The sequence below is a fragment of the Ranitomeya variabilis genome, chromosome 3 (genome assembly GCF_051348905.1).
Source record: "Ranitomeya variabilis isolate aRanVar5 chromosome 3, aRanVar5.hap1, whole genome shotgun sequence".
Classification (NCBI taxonomy): domain Eukaryota; kingdom Metazoa; phylum Chordata; class Amphibia; order Anura; family Dendrobatidae; genus Ranitomeya; species Ranitomeya variabilis.
In genome coordinates, this window is record NC_135234.1 from 359,503,542 (window position 1) to 359,524,262 (window position 20,721).

The following is a 20,721-nucleotide window of genomic DNA, read 5'->3' on the forward strand; positions in this document are numbered from 1 at the left end:
CAAACTGAACGCGGACAAATGTAACTCTTTTGTGACAGGCAGAACGGAAGGTGTAATCTTCAAACTTTTATAGATAACAACTACGGGAATGCCTGTCACAAATAAGAATATGATGAAGAAGTAGAATATGATGAAGATAATAGTAAAATAAAAAGAATATGAACAATGTAACCAAAAAAATAATAGGTAAAAGATGAAGAAGAAGATGAATAAGGTGAAGAAGTTGATGTCAAAGAAGCTGATGATGAGGATAATGAAGAAGAAAGTGTGGGAGAAGTAAAAAAGAAGGTGAAGGGCGTGGAAGTAGTGAAACATCAATATCTGACAAAATAAAAAAAAAAATTAACATAGTCAAAAATCTTTCTACCGCCGAACGTCATAAAAAAAACCCAAAATCCTGCTATTCTATTACATTGGGCTAAACCTCTGTGCCTTTAATGTCTCCGCCACGTCCCCCAATACATCCTACATTATTCTTAGTTGTTTTCCTTCATGTAGAATGAACCTACAAGTTTATAAAGGGTTTATTTTAATTCCGATATTTTCGTCCCATTGACTTGCATTGGGATCGGGTATCGGTATCGGATTGGATCCGATATTTTGACGGTATCGGCCGATACTTTCCGATACCGATACTTTCCGATATCGGAAAGTATCGCTCAACACTACTGTTGACACTTTGTGTGCTATTAATATATTTATTTATTTATATATTGTTTTATAATTGTTTGTAATGGCATTATTATTATAGTATGTATATTTAATTTATTAGTTAATCAATTAATTAATTAATTTAATTTATTATTATTTAGTATGCATAGTAATATTTGTATAATTTATGTATTTTTGGTATTTTATACAAAGTGTTTAAAAAGTATAGTGCCTATTATGGTATTCACTCATGATTAATTGCTATTATATAATATAGTTGTTAGTTTAATATAATTTATCGTATAAATCTGTTTTTTATTTGTATTTAGTCTGTCTTATATAATATTTCTTTCTGAGTCCTGTTCTGGCGGTTGTGCGCGTGCGCGGACTTTCCAGGTCTCTGGTCTCATTCATTCCGGCGTCTCATATCCCTGGTAACGCTGCCTCCGCCTCTCCATCCACGTGATCCACGTGGGCGGCGTTGTTGTAGTTTGGCGTTGCCGGGCTGACGCTGGATGGATGCGGCCATTGTCTGGGCGGCCGCGCATGCGCCGTTTAAACCGGCCAGCACTGACTCATCCAATTAGCACCCTATAAAAACTCTTTGTCTGTGTTTGTTCTATACACCCCCCGGAAGAAGGCAGGCGCCGAAACGCGCGTAGGGACTATACACATGTAGGTATTATGAGCCACTATATTTATTTAACATTATCCTCCCTGGTATGTTTGTATGGTAATTGATTTTATCCGTCCAGCACTGTTTGCACTTTAGCACTGAGTACCTTATGACCTATGTGGTGTTGTGCTTTTGTGATTATATGTAGTGCAATATATACTGTGTAGCCACTTTATTTATCACATTTGCACCATCTATATTAGTTATTTTGTATGGGCTTGTGCAATATAGGCTTAGTTTAAGTATAAATATTTTGAGCAGTATTTTGGGCACTTTATTTAGCACATTGCACTTACTCTTGGTTGGTAGTGCATATAATTTCATGGGCCTGTATATTATAGGCCCAGGTGTGAATACTTTGGCACTTTATATAGCACATTGCACTTTGATTATATACACATCATATATATATATACTTTTTTACACGTATTTTGTTTTTTAAATAAATATTTATTTCATCTTTTGCTCAATTTATTATTATATATTTTCCTAATTTTTGTGGAAATTAGTGCTGGTTTATTTTATACCATTGTGGAGGGTTATTAATGTTATTAATGTATGTTGTTTGGGTGGCGTCTAATTTTACCATTACATTTGTGTTTCTGTATATCAGCTTTATTTGATCAAATTTAGTTTTTTTTATATGTATGAATTCTAATAAAATAATAATTTTATATTAAGTCTTTTTTTGCACTGTTTTTTGTGGATGATTTATGTCAATTTGAGTGCATGACGCATTATTTTAACATATAAGTGGTTTACATATCTGATTTACATCCCTAGACAAGGAAGGCCACCAAAAAGACCTGGCCACCAAGTCTCTAGTACCAAATATTCCAGGATGACCAGCCAACACAGAAGAATGGACCTCGGAGATGACTCTACTGGTCCAATCATCCGGAACAAACAGTCTTTCTGGTGGACAACGATCCGGTTTATCCACCTGAAACTCCTGCAATGCACGTCGCAAGTCTGGGGATACGGCGGACAATATTACCCCATCCCTAAGGATACCAGTAGGCCCAGAGTCTCCAGGAGAGTCAGGCACAAAACTCCTGGAAAGAGCATCTGCCTTCACATTCTTTGAACCTGGCAGGTATGAAACCACGAAATTGAAACGAGAAAAAAACAACGACCAACGAGCCTGTCTAGGATTCAAACGCCTGGCAGACTCAAGGTAAATGAGATTCTTGTGATCAGTCAAGACCACCACACGATGTTTAGCACCCTCAAGCCAATGACGCCACTCCTCAAATGCCCACTTCATGGCCAAAAGCTCCCGATTACCCACATCATAATTGCGCTCGGCGGGCGAGAATTTTCTAGAGAAGAAAGCACATGGCTTCATCACTGAGCTATTAGAACTTCTCTGTGACAAAACCGCCCCCGCTCCAATCTCGGAAGCATCAACCTCAACCTGAAAAGGAAGTGAAACATCTGGTTGACACAACACAGGAGCAGAAGAAAACCGGCGCTTAAGTTCCTGAAAGGCCTCCACGGCCGCAGGAGACCAATCAGCAACATCAGCACCCTTTTTAGTCAAATCAGTCAAAGGTTTAACAATACTGGAAAAATTAGCAATGAACCGACGATAAAAATTAGCAAACCCCAAGAACTTCTGAAGGCTCTTAACAGATGTAGGTTGTGTCCAGTCACAAATCACCTGAACCTTGACGGGATCCATCTCAATAGTAGAAGGAGAAAAAATGTACCCCAAAAAAGAAATCTTCTGGACTCCGAAGAGACACTTTGAGCCCTTCACAAACAGAGAATTGGCCCGCAGAACCTGAAACACCTTCCTGACCTGTAGAACATGAGACTCCCAGTCATCAGAAAACACCAAAATATCATCCAAATACACAATCATAAACTTATCCAGATATTCACGGAAAATATTGTGCATAAAGGACTGAAAGACTGACGGAGCATTGGAGAGTCCAAAAGGCATTACCAAATACTCAAAATGGCCCTCAGGCGTATTAAATGCGGTTTTCCACTCATCACCCTGTTTTATCCGCACCAGATTATACGCACCGCGAAGATCTATCTTAGTGAACCACCTAGCCCCCTTAATGCGAGCAAACAAATCAGTCAATAATGGCAATGGATACTGATACTTGACTGTAATCTTATTCAGAAGGCGATAATCTATACAAGGCCTCAGGGAACCATCTTTTTTTGCCACAAAAAAAAAACCTGCTCCCAGAGGGGACGAAGATGGACGAATATGTCCCTTTTCCAAGGACTCCTTAATATAATTCCGCATAGCAGTATGCTCTGGCAGTGACAGATTAAATAAACGACCCTTAGGGAACTTACTGCCAGGAATCAATTCTATAGCACAGTCACAATCTCTATGCGGAGGGAGCGAATTGAGCTTAGGCTCCTCAAAAACATCCCTATAGTCAGACAAAAACGCAGGGATCTCAGAAGGAGTAGATGAAGCGATAGAAATCGGAGGTGCATCATCATGAACCCCCTGACATCCCCAGCTTAACACAGACATTGTTTTCCAGTCCAGGACAGGATTATGAGTTTGTAACCATGGCAGACCAAGCACTAGTACATCATGTAAATTATAAAGTACAAGGAAGCGAATCACCTCCTGATGAACGGGAGTCATGCGCATGGTCACTTGTGTCCAATACTGCGGTTTATTCATAGCCAATGGTGTAGAGTCAATTCCCTTCAGAGGAATAGGAACTTCCAGAGGTTCCAGACTAAAACCGCAGCGTTTAGCAAATGACCAATCCATAAGACTCAGGGCAGCGCCCGAATCCACATAGGCATCGACGGAAATGGAAGACAGTGAAAAAATCAGAGTCACAGACAAAATGAACTTAGGCTGCAGAGTACCAATGGCAAAAGATTTATCAACCCTTTTTGTGCGTTTAGAGCATGCTGATATAACATGAGCTGAATCACCACAATAGAAACACAATCCATTTTTCCGCCTATAATTTTGCCGTTCACTTCTGGACTGAATTCTATCACATTGCATAGTCTCAGGTGCCTGTTCAGAAGACACCGCCAACTGGTGCACGGGTTTGCGCTCCCGTAAACGCCGATCAATCTGAATGGCCATAGCCATAGACTCATTCAGACCTGTAGGCGTAGGGAACCCCACCATAATATCCTTAATGGCCTCAGAAAGACCATTTCTGAAGTTTGCAGCCAGGGCGCACTCATTCCACTGAGTAAGCACCGACCATTTCCGAAACTTCTGACAATATATCTCCGCTTCATCATGCCCCTGAGAGAGGGCTAATAAAGCCTTTTCAGCCTGAATCTCCAGGTTAGGTTCCTCATAGAGCAATCCCAATGCCAGAAAAAACGCATCCACACTGAGCAATGCAGGATCCCCTGGTGCCAATGCAAATGCCCAATTCTGAGGGTCGCCCCGCAGGAAAGATATTACAATCTTGACCTGTTGAGCAGGGTCTCCAGAGGAGCGAGATTTTAAAGAAAGAAACAATTTACAATTGTTCCTGAAATTCAGGAAGGTAGATCTATCTCCAGAAAAGAACTCTGGAATAGGAATTCTAGGTTCAGACATGGGAGTGTGAACAACAAAATCCTGTATGTTTTGAACTTTTGCCGCGAGATTACTCAGGCTGGAAGCCAAACTCTGGACATCCATGTTAAACAGCTAAGATCAGAGCCATTCAAGGGTTAAGAGGAGGTAAGAAGCAGCTAGACAGCAATTAAGGGCTAGGCAGCAAAACTCTGAAGGGAAAAAAAAAAAATTTCCCTTAAACACTTCTCTTTCTCCTGCTTCAGCCCAAACAAATAACACTTTGTGGGCCGGCTATACTGTCATGAATCCCAATGGCTAGGGATAGCACAGGACAAGCAAAGTACAAATATGTTACGGATGAGCTCTAGGGTGATGGAACCTGGGCTGACCGCTGCCCTACGCCTGACAAACGCAACTAGAGTGTCATGGTTCTCAATGGCAAGAGAACGTAGTAAAGCATACAAAAAGGACTAGCTCTTGGAAGATGGGAACTCGAGCTGACTGTGAGCTAAACCTACCGCACAAATAACAGTGGCCGGGTAGCGTGCCTACGTTTTATCCCTAGATGCCCAGCGCCAGCCGGAGAACTGACTGACCCTAGCAGAGGAAAATACAGACCTGGCTTACCTCTAGAGAAATTTTCCCCAAAAGGCAGACAGTAGCCCCCACATATATTGTCGGTGATTTCAGAGGAAATTGACATACGAAGTATGAAGATAGGTTTAGAAAATTGAGGTCCGCTTACTAGATAGTAGGAAGACAGAAAAGGGAACTTCACAGTCAGCTGAAAACCCTTTCAAAACACCATCCTGGAATTACTTTAAGACTCTAATATCAACTCATGACACCAGAGTGGCAATTCCAGCTCACAAGAGCTTCCAGCCTCAGAAATAAACAATCACAGAGAACTGGAACAAAAATGCAAAACAAACTTAGGACTACAAGTCCAACTTAGCTGATAGTAGTCTAGGAGCAGGAACATGCAACAGAAAGGCTTCTGGTAACATTGTTGGCCGGCATAGAAATGACTGAGGAGCAAGGCTAAATAGACAACTCCCACATCCTGATGGAAACAGGTGAACAGAGGCGATGAAGCACACAAGTTCAGTACCACCAGTGACCACCGGGGGAGCCCAGAAACCAAATTCACAACAGTACCCCCCCCTCAAGGAGGGGGCACCGAACCCTCACCAGAACCACCAGGGCGATCAGGATGAGCCCTATGAAAGGCACGGACCAAATCGGAGGCATGAACATCAGAGGCTGTCACCCAAGAATTATCCTCCTGACCGTAGCCCTTCCACTTGACCAGATACTGAAGTCTCCGTCTGGAAACACGGGAGTCCAAGATCTTCTCGACAACGTACTCCAACTCACCCTCAACCAACACCGGAGCAGGAGGCTCAACGGAAGGCACAACCGGTACCTCATACCTGCGCAACAATGACCGATGGAAGACATTATGAATAGAAAAAAATGCAGGGAGGTCCAAACGAAAGGACACAGGGTTAAGAATCTCCAATATCTTGTACGGGCCGATGAACCGAGGCTTAAACTTAGGAGAAGAAACCTTCATAGGGACAAAACGAGAAGACAACCACACCAAGTCCCCAACACAAAGACGAGGACCAACACAACGACGGCGGTTGGCAAAATGCTGAGTCTTCTCCTGGGACAACTTCAAATTGTCCACCACATGCCCCCAAATCTGATGCAACCTCTCCACCACAGCATCCACTCCAGGACAATCCGAAGACTCCACCTGACCGGAAGAGAAACGAGGATGAAACCCCGAATTACAGAAGAAAGGAGAAACCAAGGTGGCAGAACTAGCCCGATTATTGAGGGCAAACTCCGCCAAGGGCAAAAAGGCAACCCAATCATCCTGATCCGCAGACACAAAACACCTCAAATAAGTCTCCAAGGTCTGATTAGTTCGCTCGGTCTGGCCATTAGTCTGAGGATGGAAAGCAGACGAAAAAGACAAATCAATGCCCATCCTAGCACAGAACGCTTGCCAAAATCTAGACACGAATTGGGTTCCCCTGTCAGACACGATATTCTCCGGAATACCATGCAAGCGAACCACATTTTGAAAAAACAGAGGAACCAACTCGGATGAGGAAGGCAATTTAGGCAAGGGGACCAAATGGACCATCTTAGAGAAACGGTCACACACCACCCAGATGACAGACATCTTCTGAGAAACAGGGAGATCAGAAATAAAATCCATGGAGATGTGAGTCCAAGGCCTCTTCGGAATAGGCAAAGATAACAACAATCCACTAGCCCGAGAACAACAAGGCTTGGCCCGAGCACAAACATCACAAGACTGCACAAAACCTCGCACATCTCGCGACAGGGAAGGCCACCAGAAGGACCTAGCCACCAAATCCCTGGTACCAAAGATTCCAGGATGACCAGCTAACGCAGAAGAATGGACCTCCGATATGACTCTACTGGTCCAATCATCAGGAACAAACATTCTACCAGGCGGGCAACGATCAGGTCTATCCGCCTGAAACTCCTGGAAGACCCGACGCAAGTCTGGGGAAACAGCAGATAATATCACTCCATCCTTAAGGATACCTGTAGGTTCAGAATTACCAGGGGAATCAGGCTCAAAACTCCCAGAAAGGGCATCCGCCTTCACATTTTTAGAACCCGGTAGGTAAGAAACCACAAAATTAAACCGAGAGAAAAATAACGACCAGCGCGCCTGTCTAGGATTCAGGCGCCTGGCAGACTCAAGATAAATCAAATTCTTGTGGTCAGTCAATACCACCACCTGATGTCTAGCCCCCTCAAGCCAATGACGCCACTCCTCAAAAGCCCACTTCATAGCCAAGAGCTCCCGATTACCAATATCATAATTTCGCTCAGCGGGCGAAAATTTACGAGAAAAGAACGCGCAAGGTCTCATCACGGAGCAGTCGGAACTTTTCTGCGACAAAACCGCCCCAGCTCCGATTTCTGAAGCGTCGACCTCAACCTGAAAAGGAAGAGTAACATCAGGCTGACGCAATACAGGGGCGGAAGAAAAGCGGCGCTTAAGCTCCCGAAAGGCCTCCACAGCAGCAGGGGACCAATCAGCAACATCAGCACCCTTCTTAGTCAAATCAGTCAACGGTTTAGCAACATCAGAAAAACCAGTTATAAATCGACGATAAAAATTAGCAAAGCCCAAAAACTTCTGAAGGCTCTTAAGAGAAGAGGGTTGCGTCCAATCACAAATAGCCTGAACCTTGACAGGGTCCATCTCAATGGAAGAGGGGGAAAAAATGTACCCCAAAAACGAAATCTTTTGAACCCCAAAAACGCACTTAGAACCCTTTACACACAAGGAATTAGAGCGCAAAACCTGAAAAACCCTCCTGACCTGTTGGACATGAGAGTCCCAGTCGTCCGAAAAAATCAAAATATCATCCAGATACACAATCATAAATTTATCCAAATATTCACGGAAAATGTCATGCATAAAAGACTGAAAGACTGAAGGGGCATTTGAAAGACCAAAAGGCATTACTAAATACTCAAAATGGCCCTCAGGCGTATTAAATGCGGTTTTCCACTCATCCCCCTGCTTAATTCGCACTAAATTATACGCCCCACGAAGATCAATCTTAGAGAACCACTTGGCCCCCTTTATTCGAGCAAACAAATCAGTAAGCAGTGGCAAAGGATACTGATATTTAACCGTGATTTTATTCAAAAGCCGATAATCAATACACGGCCTCAAAGAGCCATCTTTTTTAGATACAAAGAAAAAACCGGCTCCTAAGGGAGATGATGAAGGACGAATATGTCCCTTTTCCAAGGACTCCTTAATATATTCCCGCATAGCAGCGTGTTCAGGCACAGATAGATTAAATAAACGACCCTTTGGAAACTTACTGCCCGGAATCAGATCTATTGTACAATCGCAATCTCTGTGCGGAGGTAGTGAACCAAGTTTAGGCTCCTCAAAAACGTCACGATAATCAGATAAAAATTCCGGAATCTCAGAGGGAATAGATGACAAAATGGAAACCAAAGGTACGTCCCCATGAGTCCCCTGACATCCCCAGCTTAACACAGACATAGCTTTCCAGTCGAGGACTGGGTTATGAGATTGCAGCCATGGCAATCCAAGCACCAACACATCATGTAGATTATACAACACAAGGAAGCGAATAATCTCCTGGTGATCCGGATTAATACGCATAGTTACTTGTGTCCAGTATTGTGGTTTATTACTAGCCAATGGCGTGGAGTCAATACCCTTCAGAGGTATAGGAACTTCCAGAGGCTCTAAATTAAACCCACAGCGTTTGGCAAAGGACCAATCCATAAGACTCAAAGCGGCGCCAGAGTCGACATAGGCGTCCGCGGTAATAGACGATAAAGAGCAAATCAGGGTCACAGATAGAATAAACTTGGACTGTAAAGTACCAATTGAAACAGACTTATCAACCTTCTTAGTACGTTTAGAGCATGCTGATATAACATGAGTTGAATCGCCACAATAGAAGCATAACCCATTTTTTCGCCTAAAATTCTGTCGTTCGCTTCTGGACAGAATTCTATCACATTGCATAATCTCTGGCGCCTTCTCAGTAGACACCGCCAAATGGTGCACAGGTTTGCGCTCCCGCAAACGCCGATCAATCTGAATAGCCATTGTCATGGACTCATTCAGACCTGCAGGCACAGGGAACCCCACCATAACATCTTTAATGGCATCAGAGAGACCCTCTCTGAAATTCGCCGCCAGGGCGCACTCATTCCACTGAGTAAGCACAGACCACTTACGAAATTTTTAGCAGTATATTTCAGCCTCATCTTGCCCTTGAGACAGGGCCATCAAGGCTTTTTCAGCCTGAATCTCTAAATGAGGTTCCTCATAAAGCAACCCCAAAGCCAGGAAAACGCATCCACATTGAGCAACGCAGGATCCCCTGGTGCCAAAGCAAATGCCCAATCCTGAGGGTCGCCCCGGAGCAAGGATATTACAATCCTGACCTGCTGTGCAGGATCTCCAGCGGAGCGAGATCTCAGAGACAAAAATAATTTACAATTATGTTTGAAATTCTGGAAGCGAGATCTATCCCCGGAGAAAAATTCAGGCAAAGGTACTCTAGGTTCAGATATAGGTGCATGAATTACAAAATCCTGTAAACTTTGAACCTTCATAGTGAGATTGTTCAGACCTGTAGCTAAACCCTGAGGATCCATTTTCATCAGGTGAAGTCAGAACCATTCAAGGATTAGAAGGAGAGAGAGACGAAGGCTGCAGTAAGCAGAGAAGCTAGTGAATCAACTAATGAGCAAACTCAGAAAAAAAAAAAAAAATTCTCTGCAGACTTCTTTTCTCTCCTTTCTTCTGCCAATAATTTTAACCCTTGGCCGGCCAAACTGTCATGGTTCTCAATGGCAAGAGAACGTAGTAAAGCATACAAAAAGGACTAGCTCTTGGAAGATGGGAACTCGAGCTGACTGTGAGCTAAACCTACCGCACAAATAACAGTGGCCGGGTAGCGTGCCTACGTTTTATCCCTAGATGCCCAGCGCCAGCCGGAGAACTGACTGACCCTAGCAGAGGAAAATACAGACCTGGCTTACCTCTAGAGAAATTTTCCCCAAAAGGCAGACAGTAGCCCCCACATATATTGTCGGTGATTTCAGAGGAAATTGACATACGAAGTATGAAGATAGGTTTAGCAAATTGAGGTCCGCTTACTAGATAGTAGGAAGACAGAAAAGGGAACTTCACAGTCAGCTGAAAACCCTTTCAAAACACCATCCTGGAATTACTTTAAGACTCTAATATCAACTCATGACACCAGAGTGGCAATTCCAGCTCACAAGAGCTTCCAGCCTCAGAAATAAACAATCACAGAGAACTGGAACAAAAATGCAAAACAAACTTAGGACTACAAGTCCAACTTAGCTGATAGTAGTCTAGGAGCAGGAACATGCAACAGAAAGGCTTCTGGTAACATTGTTGGCCGGCATAGAAATGACTGAGGAGCAAGGCTAAATAGACAACTCCCACATCCTGATGGAAACAGGTGAACAGAGGCGATGAAGCACACAAGTTCAGTACCACCAGTGACCACCGGGGGAGCCCAGAAACCAAATTCACAACACTAGAGATAGCCAGGGAGCGTGCCTACGTTGGTTCTAGACGCCACGCACCAGCCTAAGAGCTAACTAGCACTGCAGAGAAAATAAAGACCTCACTTGCCTCCAGCGGAATGAACCCCAAAAGATATAGTTGCCCCCCACATGTATTGACGGTGAAATGAGAGGAAGGCACACACATAGAGATGATATATATAGTTTTAGCAAATTGAGGCCCGCTGTAAACTAGAAAGCAGAACAATACAAAAGGGGACTGAGCGGTCAGCAAAAAACCCTAATCAAAAAAACCATCCTGAGATTACAAGAACCCATGTGCCAACTCATGGCACATGGGGAGAACCTCAGTCCACTAGAGCTACCAGCTAGCATAGAGACATAATAAGCAAGCTGGACAAAAAAACCAAACAACTGAAAATCAGCACTTAGCTTATCCTGAAAGATCTGGGAGCAGGTAGGCAGGAACCAAACAGAGCACATCTGAATACATTGATAGCCGGCAAGGGAAATGACAGAAAGGCCAGGTAAAATAGGAAACACCCAGCCACTGATGGACAGGTGGAAACCAAAGGCCGCAACCCACCAAAGTCACCCAGTACCAGCAGTAACCACCAGAGGGAGCCCACAAACAGAATCCACAACAAGAATCTAAGATACGCACTATTCGCCAGGGGGAGCCAGTTGCAGAGGATTACTGTTCTGAATTTCGCCGCTGGGCGGTCGACACTCAGTGGAATGATTCCCCGCTGCGGAGTCACTTTATTCATGGAGTTTCTGATAGGGTTAAAAAAGCCCTCCTGATGTATGAGACTCCTACTTCACTAGATTTCGCTATGAGTCTTGTTGCCCGCATTGATCGCCGTTTGCGTCTGGGGGAGCATGAGACGCCACCTGTGGGAGGAGGTTTAGGTTCACGTGAGGTTGCTGCAGGTGAGCCCACGGAACCTATGCAAATCGCAGGGGTATCACATGTTAAGCATCATGCTCCTGTACTTAGTAAGCAGGGAGCCTGTTTTTTCTGCGGTAAAACTGGTCATTTTATTAATATCTGTCCTCTGTTGTCAAAGAAAAACGCAACGGCGGAAAAACTTCTAAGCTCAGAGGGTGTGGAGGAGTCCAATCTGAGCTTATGTATATCCTCCATGATGGTTTCTCAGTGCATGCTCCCTGCCAAAGTTGTTGTCGCTGGCAGAGAGCTGCCAATCACTGCTTTTGTGGATAGTGGTTCTGCCACAAATCTCATTGATGAGGAGTTTGCGCGCACTGCTGGTTTTAGGATCGAAAAACTGCCTCATCCTATCCGCATGGTCACCATCAATTCTGCTCCTCTCCCACTGGGGGAGATTACTGAGTTTGTGGCTGAGATTAAACTCCACATTGGGGTTCTTCATTTCGAGCAGGTTACATGTAAGGTGTTCAAGAGTCTTCCGGCACAATTGGTTCTGGGTTTTCCGTGGTTGTCTACACACAACCCGGTGATTGACTGGAAAACTCAGGACATAATTCAGTGGAGTGATTTCTGTCAGGAAAATTGCTTGACCACATGTGTTGCTGCTGTGACTTCAAGCGTTCCTGAGTCACATCTGGATTTTGTGGATGTGTTCTCTGAGAAGGGTTGTTCAGAGTTGCCACCACATCGCTCCTACGACTGTACTATCAGGTTTAAACCAGGGGCTAAATTGCCTAAAGCAAGGATGTTTAACATATCCGGTCCGGAGAGACAAGCGCTAAAGGATTACATTGCTGAAAGTTTGAGCAAAGGGCACATCAGGCCTTCATCCTCGCCTGTGGCAGCAGGGTTCTTCTTCGTTAAGAAGAAAGATGGTGGACTACGGCCATGTCTGGATTTCAGGGAGTTAAACCAGATTACGATTCGTGATCCATACCCTATGCCATTGATACCAGATTTGTTCAACCAGGTGGCAGGTGCTAAGTGGTTTACCAAGCTTGACCTCAGGGGTGCGTACAACCTCATAAGAGTCCGTCAAGGTGATGAGTGGAAGATGGCTTTTAATACCCCAGAGGGTCATTTTGAAAATTTGGTGATGCCATTTGGGTTGAAAAACGCACCTGCAGTGTTTCAGCATTTCATAAATTATGTGTTCTCGCATGTTTTGGGGAAATTCATTATTGTGTACCTAGATGACATCCTCATATATTCTTGCGACCATGATACTCATTTAGATCATGTCAGGCAGGTGTTACAGCTTCTCAGAGAGAATAAGCTATATGCAAAACTGGAGAAATGTGTGTTTTCGGTACAGGAGTTGCCTTTCTTGGGTGTTGCACTGGGAACGGCCTGATAACCTGAAAGCACTTCAGCGGTTCCTTGGGTTTTCTAACTACCATAGGAAATTTATCAAGGATTTTTCCATCATTGCTAAACCGCTAACTGACATGACTAAAAAGGGTACCAATTTCTCCGTTTGGCCTGAGGCTGCTGTGTGCGCATTTGAATCTCTTAAGAACAGGTTTGTTTCGGCCCCCATTCTTGTGCAGCCAGATGTATCAAAACCTTTTGTGGTGGAAGTCAATGCGTCTGAGGTTGGAGTGGGGGTGGTGAAGTCACAAGGCTCATCCTTGAGCGGTTTGCGTCCATGCGCCTACTTTTCCAAGAAACTGTCGCCCGCCGAACGTAACTATGATATCGACAACAGAGAGTTGTTGGCAATCAAATTGGCCTTTGAGGAATGGCGACGCTTTTTGGAGGGGTCGATTCATCAGGTTACTGTTATTACCAACCATAAGAATTTGCTTTATTTGGAGTCTGCCAAGCATCTGTCTCCCAGGCAGGCTCGCTGGGTATTGTTTTTCACGCGGTTCAACTTTGTTGTCACTTACAGACCTGGTTCTAAAAACACTAAGGCGGATGCCCTGTCCAGGTGTTTTCCAGGGGGAGAGCCTCGGGAAGATCCAGTACCCATCCTCCAAAAGGGTGTTGTGGTTTCGGCTCTCACTACCGAGGTTGAGGCTGAGATTGCCGACGCCCAGGAGGAGGAACCGTCTGAGCTTCCCATCAACAAAACATTTGTACCGCTTCATCTCCGCTTAAAGATTTTGGCGGAGCATCATGATACCGTACTGGCTGGCCATCCCGGGGTTAGAGGTACTTTGGAGTTGGTGTCACGTCGGTTTTGGTGGCCCAAGATCCGACAGGACGTGGTCTCATACGTGTCGGCTTGCACCAAGTGCGCTAGGACTAAGATGCCCCGCTCCCGTCCTGTTGGCACACTACTTCCTCTCGAGGTACCTAGTAAGCCATGGGCGGAAATCTCCATGGATTTTATCACTGACTTGCCCTCCTCAGCTGGGAACACGGTCATCTTGGTGATTGTTGATCGATTCTCAAAAATGTTGCATTTTGTGTCTTTGCCTTTGTTGCCTAACGCTAAGACTCTGGCTCAGGTATTTGTGCAGGAGGTGGTCAGACTTCATGGGGTTCCGTCTGACATCGTTTCGGATAGGGGGTCTCAGTTTGTGGCAAAATTTTGGAAAACATTTTGTTCACGGCTGGGGATCAAGTTGTCTCATTCTTCTGCATTTCATCCTCAGTCAAATGGTCAGACCACGCGTATGAACCAAAATTTGGAACAGTACTTACACTGCTTTGTTTCGGATAACCAGGAGGAGTGGTCGAAGTTTCTTTCCTTTGGCTGAGTTTGCCATCAATAATAACCGCCAGGAGTCATCTGGGGAGTCTCTGTTTTTTTATGTTTACGGGCTTCATCCTCAATTTTGTACTTTGAGTCAGGGGGGCTCTTCCGCGTCCCAGAGGAAGACCAGTTAGGAGCACAATTATCATCTGTCTGGAGGAGAGTTAAACAGCGCCTGTTGAGTGTGGGTGCTAGGTACAAACGTGTGGCTGACAGTAGGCGTGTGCCAGGTCCGGACCTGAGTGTGGATGACTAAGTGTGGGTATCCACAAAAAACATAAGACTCAAAATACCATCCCTTAAATTGGGTCCAAGGTTTATTGGTCCATTTAGGGTCACCACTGTCGTTAACCCAGTAGCGTATCGGTTGGAGCTTCCTACGGTGTATAAAATACACAACGTGTTCCACAGATCGTTGTTAAAGAAGGCGGTGGGTCTTGTGGACGTGACACCAATGCCTTCTCCAGTCTTGGTGGATGGTAACCTGGAATTTGAAGTCTCCAAGGTGGTTGACTCTCGTGTAGTGCGCCGCACTTTACAGTACTTGGTACACTGGCGTGGTTATGGGCCTGAGGAGAGGTCCTGGGTACCGGCCTCGGATGTTCATGCGGATCGGCTGGTCAGATTGTTTCGCCGCCGCCATCCGGACTAGCTGGGTCCTGTAAGCCGTGAGGGCCCTGGGGTCCCTCGTAGAAGGCGGGGTACTGTCATGTCGGACGCTGTTCAGACCAGGTCATCCGACAGACAGTGGTAATTCCGCTTTTGTCCACTATGCGCTCATTGGCGTCAGCTAGATTTTATCTAGCTGGTCCGGGGTTAATTCACCTGTTGATCGGATTGGAAGCTGGGCCATGCCCACTGCCTTTAAATAGTTCTCCTGAACATTGGGCGTCGCCGATTATAGCTTCAGTCTAGTACTTGGTTATCTCGGTCTGGAGTGGTGAGCTAGTAGTTGAAGTATCGTATCTGGTGGTGTATATTTCCCTTTGTCTTATTTACTCCTTCCTATATTTGTGTTTATTTTGCCCTGCACATTTATACTGTATTCCTGAGTGACTGCGGCGTGGTGTATATTTTCCGTTATCCTTGTCTGTACTAACTGTGGGTATTGGTGTGTTATCTTTTTCACGGGGTGGAGGGCGGTGGTTTCAGCCTAGGGTTGAAACAGGAGACAGGGCGAGGGTCGAGGCCTAGACATGCACACCATCAGTGTAAACTCTAGGTAGAGGGTCAGTCAGGATTTCCCTAGTCTCAGGGAAATTGCAGGGGCCCAGGTTAATAGCTCTTACCTACCTAGTCTTCCCGTGATAGAGTGCTATCCAATAAACTATCGGATCGCACTTGGCATTGTTAAACACTCGTGTGAGCGAGTCCTTTTGCTGTGTTCACTTGTAGTGTTCTTTTTTTTTTTGCACTAAAATTCTGTTGTGTCCGAGCAAAATGGCTGTGAGTTCATGAAAACTGCATACACTGTGCATCTTAAGATGCTGCTGAGCTGTGCTGCTGAACGGTTTTGGTGCTATGCTCAGACTTGCATACACAGATATCTGAATAAGGCTTAAAGTGAACCTGTCAGCTGATACATCCTGCCCAATCAGTAGGCAGCATGTATTAGGCACTGCATCCTACAATTTCACATGGAAGTAAAAGCCAAAATTATGAAATAGCTATGTATAAATTTTATTAAACAGAAAAGTAAATAACATATAAAAGCAGTACATGTAAAAGGGAATACAGACACAAAAACTGCAAACACAATTTATGTATCAATGCAAAATTAATAAAGTGGGTCTGTAGAACTGAAGTAAGAGATTTTTTATCAATATGGTTGCTGTACTCATATAAATAGTATATTATAAAGTAAATAAATTACCAACAAGTTTCCAATAGATTTGTATATACACCCATAAATAGATCACCTTTAGAAGACCCAATATACAATTAAATAAGCCATCCTATATAAAGTTAATTATAGTCCCACTATAAGGCATCAAAAGATTGATGATCTAATGAACCTAATTCAATGTATAGTTTGCACCATTGAAAAAGATGTTTCAACAAAGTACATATAACATAATTCAAAATCAATGTATTCACACTGTGCAAAACATTATAGTTCTCATATACTGATATACTAGCAATGTAACTGTAAATAAACTTAAAGTCTCCAGCAAATGCAAGTAATGCTATATTAGGGTAAATATCCAAGCTTGGGACTAAATTAAGTTAATGAAACACATAAGCCAGTAAATAAGTGTTAAATGTACATTATTATGCAAGATTAAAGTGCCAAGTGCTTAATGTGAGGACCAATGGGCAAAACACATGGTGGGAGCAAGGAAAAGGTTAGGGAATAGCATGATACATAATCTGTGGAAGCAGCACGGGCCCTGACGCACGTTTTGCGGTAGCTTCTTCCTGGGGGATTTTTCATGTGAGGAATGGTGGATTCTGAGATCCTTTCATACCTGGTTATACCAGTGTTGGCAGCGGATTGGTAGTGGTGCTTCCGTTGTCCTGATCCGGATGTGACGTCACCACAGATCAGCGTCTCGCACGGCGCATCCACTCCCCTCTCCATCGCGTCAAAGAGGGGGCGGAGTCAGCAACGACTAGGAAGCGTCACCATGGAGACCCCCAAGCCGAAAGTCTCAGGAAGTGCTAACCATATGTGAAATTGTAGGTTGCATTGATATTGGTAGTGCCAGTTATCTAAGCCCAGTATTTTTTTTATATTTGCATTAGGCACTGGCTGTATGATCACAGTGAGGTACAGTTGTGTTCAAAAGTTTTCATACCCCAGCAAAATTTTTGCTTTCTTGGCCTTTTTTCAGAGAATATGAATGATTACACCAAAACTGTTTTCTCCACTCATGGTTAGTGGTTTAGTGAAGCCATTCATTGTCAAACTACTGTGTTTTCTCTTTTTAAATCATAATGTCAACCCAAAACAACAAAATGACCCTGATCAAAAGTTTACATACCCTGGTGATTTTGGCCTGATAACAAGCACAAACGTTGACACAAATGGGTTTGAATGGTTCCTAAAGGTAACATCCTCACCTGTGACCTGTTTGCTTGTAATTAGGGTGTGTGCATAAAAGCTGAGTGAGTTTCTGGGATCCAGACAGACTCTTGCATCTTTCATCCAGCCACTGATGGTTCCGGATTGTGAGTCATTGGGAAAGCAAAAGAATTGTTAACAGATCTATGGAACTGTATAAAACAGGAAAGGGATACAAAAAGATATCCAAGGAATTGATAATGCCAGTCAACAACGTTCAAACTGTGATTATGGAAAATCAGGGGCTCAGTAAAAACAAAACCACGTCAGGTAGACCAACAAAAATGTTGTCACAACTGCCAGGAAAATTGTTTGGGATGCAAAGAAAAACCCACAAATAACAACAGCTGAACTACTGGACTCTCTGAAAACTAGTGGTGTGGCTGTTTCAAGATGCACAATAAGGAAGCACTTGAAGAAAAATAGGCGGCATGGTCAATTCGCCAGAAGAAACCCATTACTGTGCAAATGCCTCAAAGTATCTCACCTACAATATGCAAAACAGCACAGAGACAACCCTCCAAACGTCTGGAACAAGGTAATGGAACAAGGTAATTTGGAGTGATGAGATTAAAATTGAACTTTTTGCCACAGACATAAACGTTACATTTAGAGGGAGGAGAACAAGGCTTATGATGAAAGGAACACCATTCCTACTGTAAAGCACTAAGATGGATTACTGACTTTTCGGGGATGTGCGAGCTACAAGACACAGGAAACTTTGTCAAGGTTGAAGGAAAGATGAATGCAGCACATTATCAGCAGATACTGGAGGCAAATTTGTAATCAACAGCCCGGAAGCTGCTCATGGGACATACTTGGAAGCTCCAACATGACAATGATCCAAAACACAAGGCCAAGTCGACCTGTCATTGGCTACAGCAGAACAAAGTGAAAGTTCTGTAGTGGCCATCTCAGTCTCCTGTCTTCAATATCATTGAGCCACTCTGGGGAGATCTGAAGTGCACAGTTCATGCTAGACAGCCAAGAAATTTGCAGGCACTGGAGGCTTTTTGGCAAGAAGAGATTTAACATCTGAGAAAATAAAGAACCTCATCCACAACTACCATAAAAGACTTCAATCCGTCATTGACGTTAGAGGGGGCAATACACAGTTTTATACGCACATGCGGTGGCTTTTTAATTGCTGTATGCTCTACTCTGAGACCCCACAGCATTTTAAGGTCAAACATTCCTGGCTGAGATATGACAGTACAGTACTACCATTGCCCTGCTCCTGTTTACACAAGTTTACTAGTAGTGCTTGCATGATCACCATGGCAAGTATGCTTATCATTATAGGGCAACTGCCTTCCATTATTTATAAGGATACTTGTAAATGTGTCACATAAAATCTTCACTGTATACCGTAATGAAACACTAATACTTGAATTTTTTTTTTGTTTTCCAGAGAATGCAATTAGTCTCTTCAGAAATACCAGTATACTTTGCTAGACTATGCCTTTTAACCCACATTATATTGTTTGCTTAAATAAAGTCATATAATTTAATAAAGTGACCCCTATAAAAACTTTCAATTCAATGTTAACACCCTCAAAAAGCTGTAAGCTGGTCTTCAAGCGTGAAAGATAAAGCCCTGTTTAATGACAACTTCTGTCATTCCCTAAGGGAGCAATTGCTCTGTTATAGTCCTAATAGCCTGGCGTTAATTAGCATAATCTAATCTCCTTTCCTTCTACAATGAATTTTACAGCCTATTTTTAAATTATAGCTTGGAAACGTTAAGGATAATGCAGTCAGCCGAGCACAATTTGGATTATGTGGCTTGCAAATCAGGTAGTTATTTACAGAATATCAGATCTATGAGAAACTGCTGAAAGAGGCTTCATATTACCCCATGAACATCATCTCTCCTGTCACCTTTTACTTGCTAATAATTTACACTCAATTTTACTAACTGAAGTTCCGATACGGAACATTTTCAGTATCTCCAAGAAAGCTATTTGGAGAAAAAAAATCCCCACTGTATATGAAGACGTAAAGCCTTATGCCCCGCATTTGATTCAGAGAAATATCTTGCAGGCTGCATTTATAACACCCGCCTGACAAAATAAAATTGCTCTATAATGCTTGCTTACTCACAATGCAGAAATGAACCATTCCAGCTAGCAGAGAAATATGGACTTTTTTTAGGCATGAATACATAAAATCTTATCAGGGACATTCACACCATTTGTAAATGGATTTGTAAGGACACATTGAAAAGAGTCTGAGAGCTCTTTATTAATTTCCCATAGGCGTGAATAGGTCAGGAGAATATTAAGGCAAAAGATAGAGGAGTAAAATTACATTGTAAGTGACACAGTAGATGTAGGACTGTATAATTTAATTATATAGCGACAATGATTCTACAAGGTTAAAATGAGCTCTAGACGAGAAAACCCATAATATAAAATACTTAAGTAAAACTTAAAGTAAAATGAGTGATGCCAGAATTTGTTCAGTGCTTTCAAACTGAATGTAGACAATGGAGTGTGAGGGTTTGAACAAAGTTCTAGGATGTCATTTTGCCTCATCATGAAATTTTGAAAAACTTTGAAGCATGAAATTATTGGGACTGCCTTTGATCCATAAATATATTTTATGCTTTATTTTCCAACTGAAAGACTTTTCCCCCGATTCATTAAGACCAATGGTTGTCACGCCAGTCTTGATTAGCGGACATTCTGAAATCAGAAGCTGTTGTTCCATTAGGTGATGCTTACCACTTAATGAATCTAGAGTGTCTGAAAAGTGTTATGTGTGTCAGTGTGCGCCTCGATACAAATGTTACTGCAGTCGAGGACTGTAGTAAACTGTATGGTTTAGAAAACTTCACTGCTCATCATGAGCCTTCCAAAATGTCACTCCTTCCTTTCTCTGCCCTGCCATGCACCCAAACAGTAGTTCTCCCCCACATATGGGGTAACTGTGTAAATTGCTCAACAAATTTTGGGTTCCCTTTTATCCTGTTACCCTTGTAAATATAAAAAAGAGGCTAAAATAACATTTTTGTGGCAAAAATGTGATGTTTTTATTT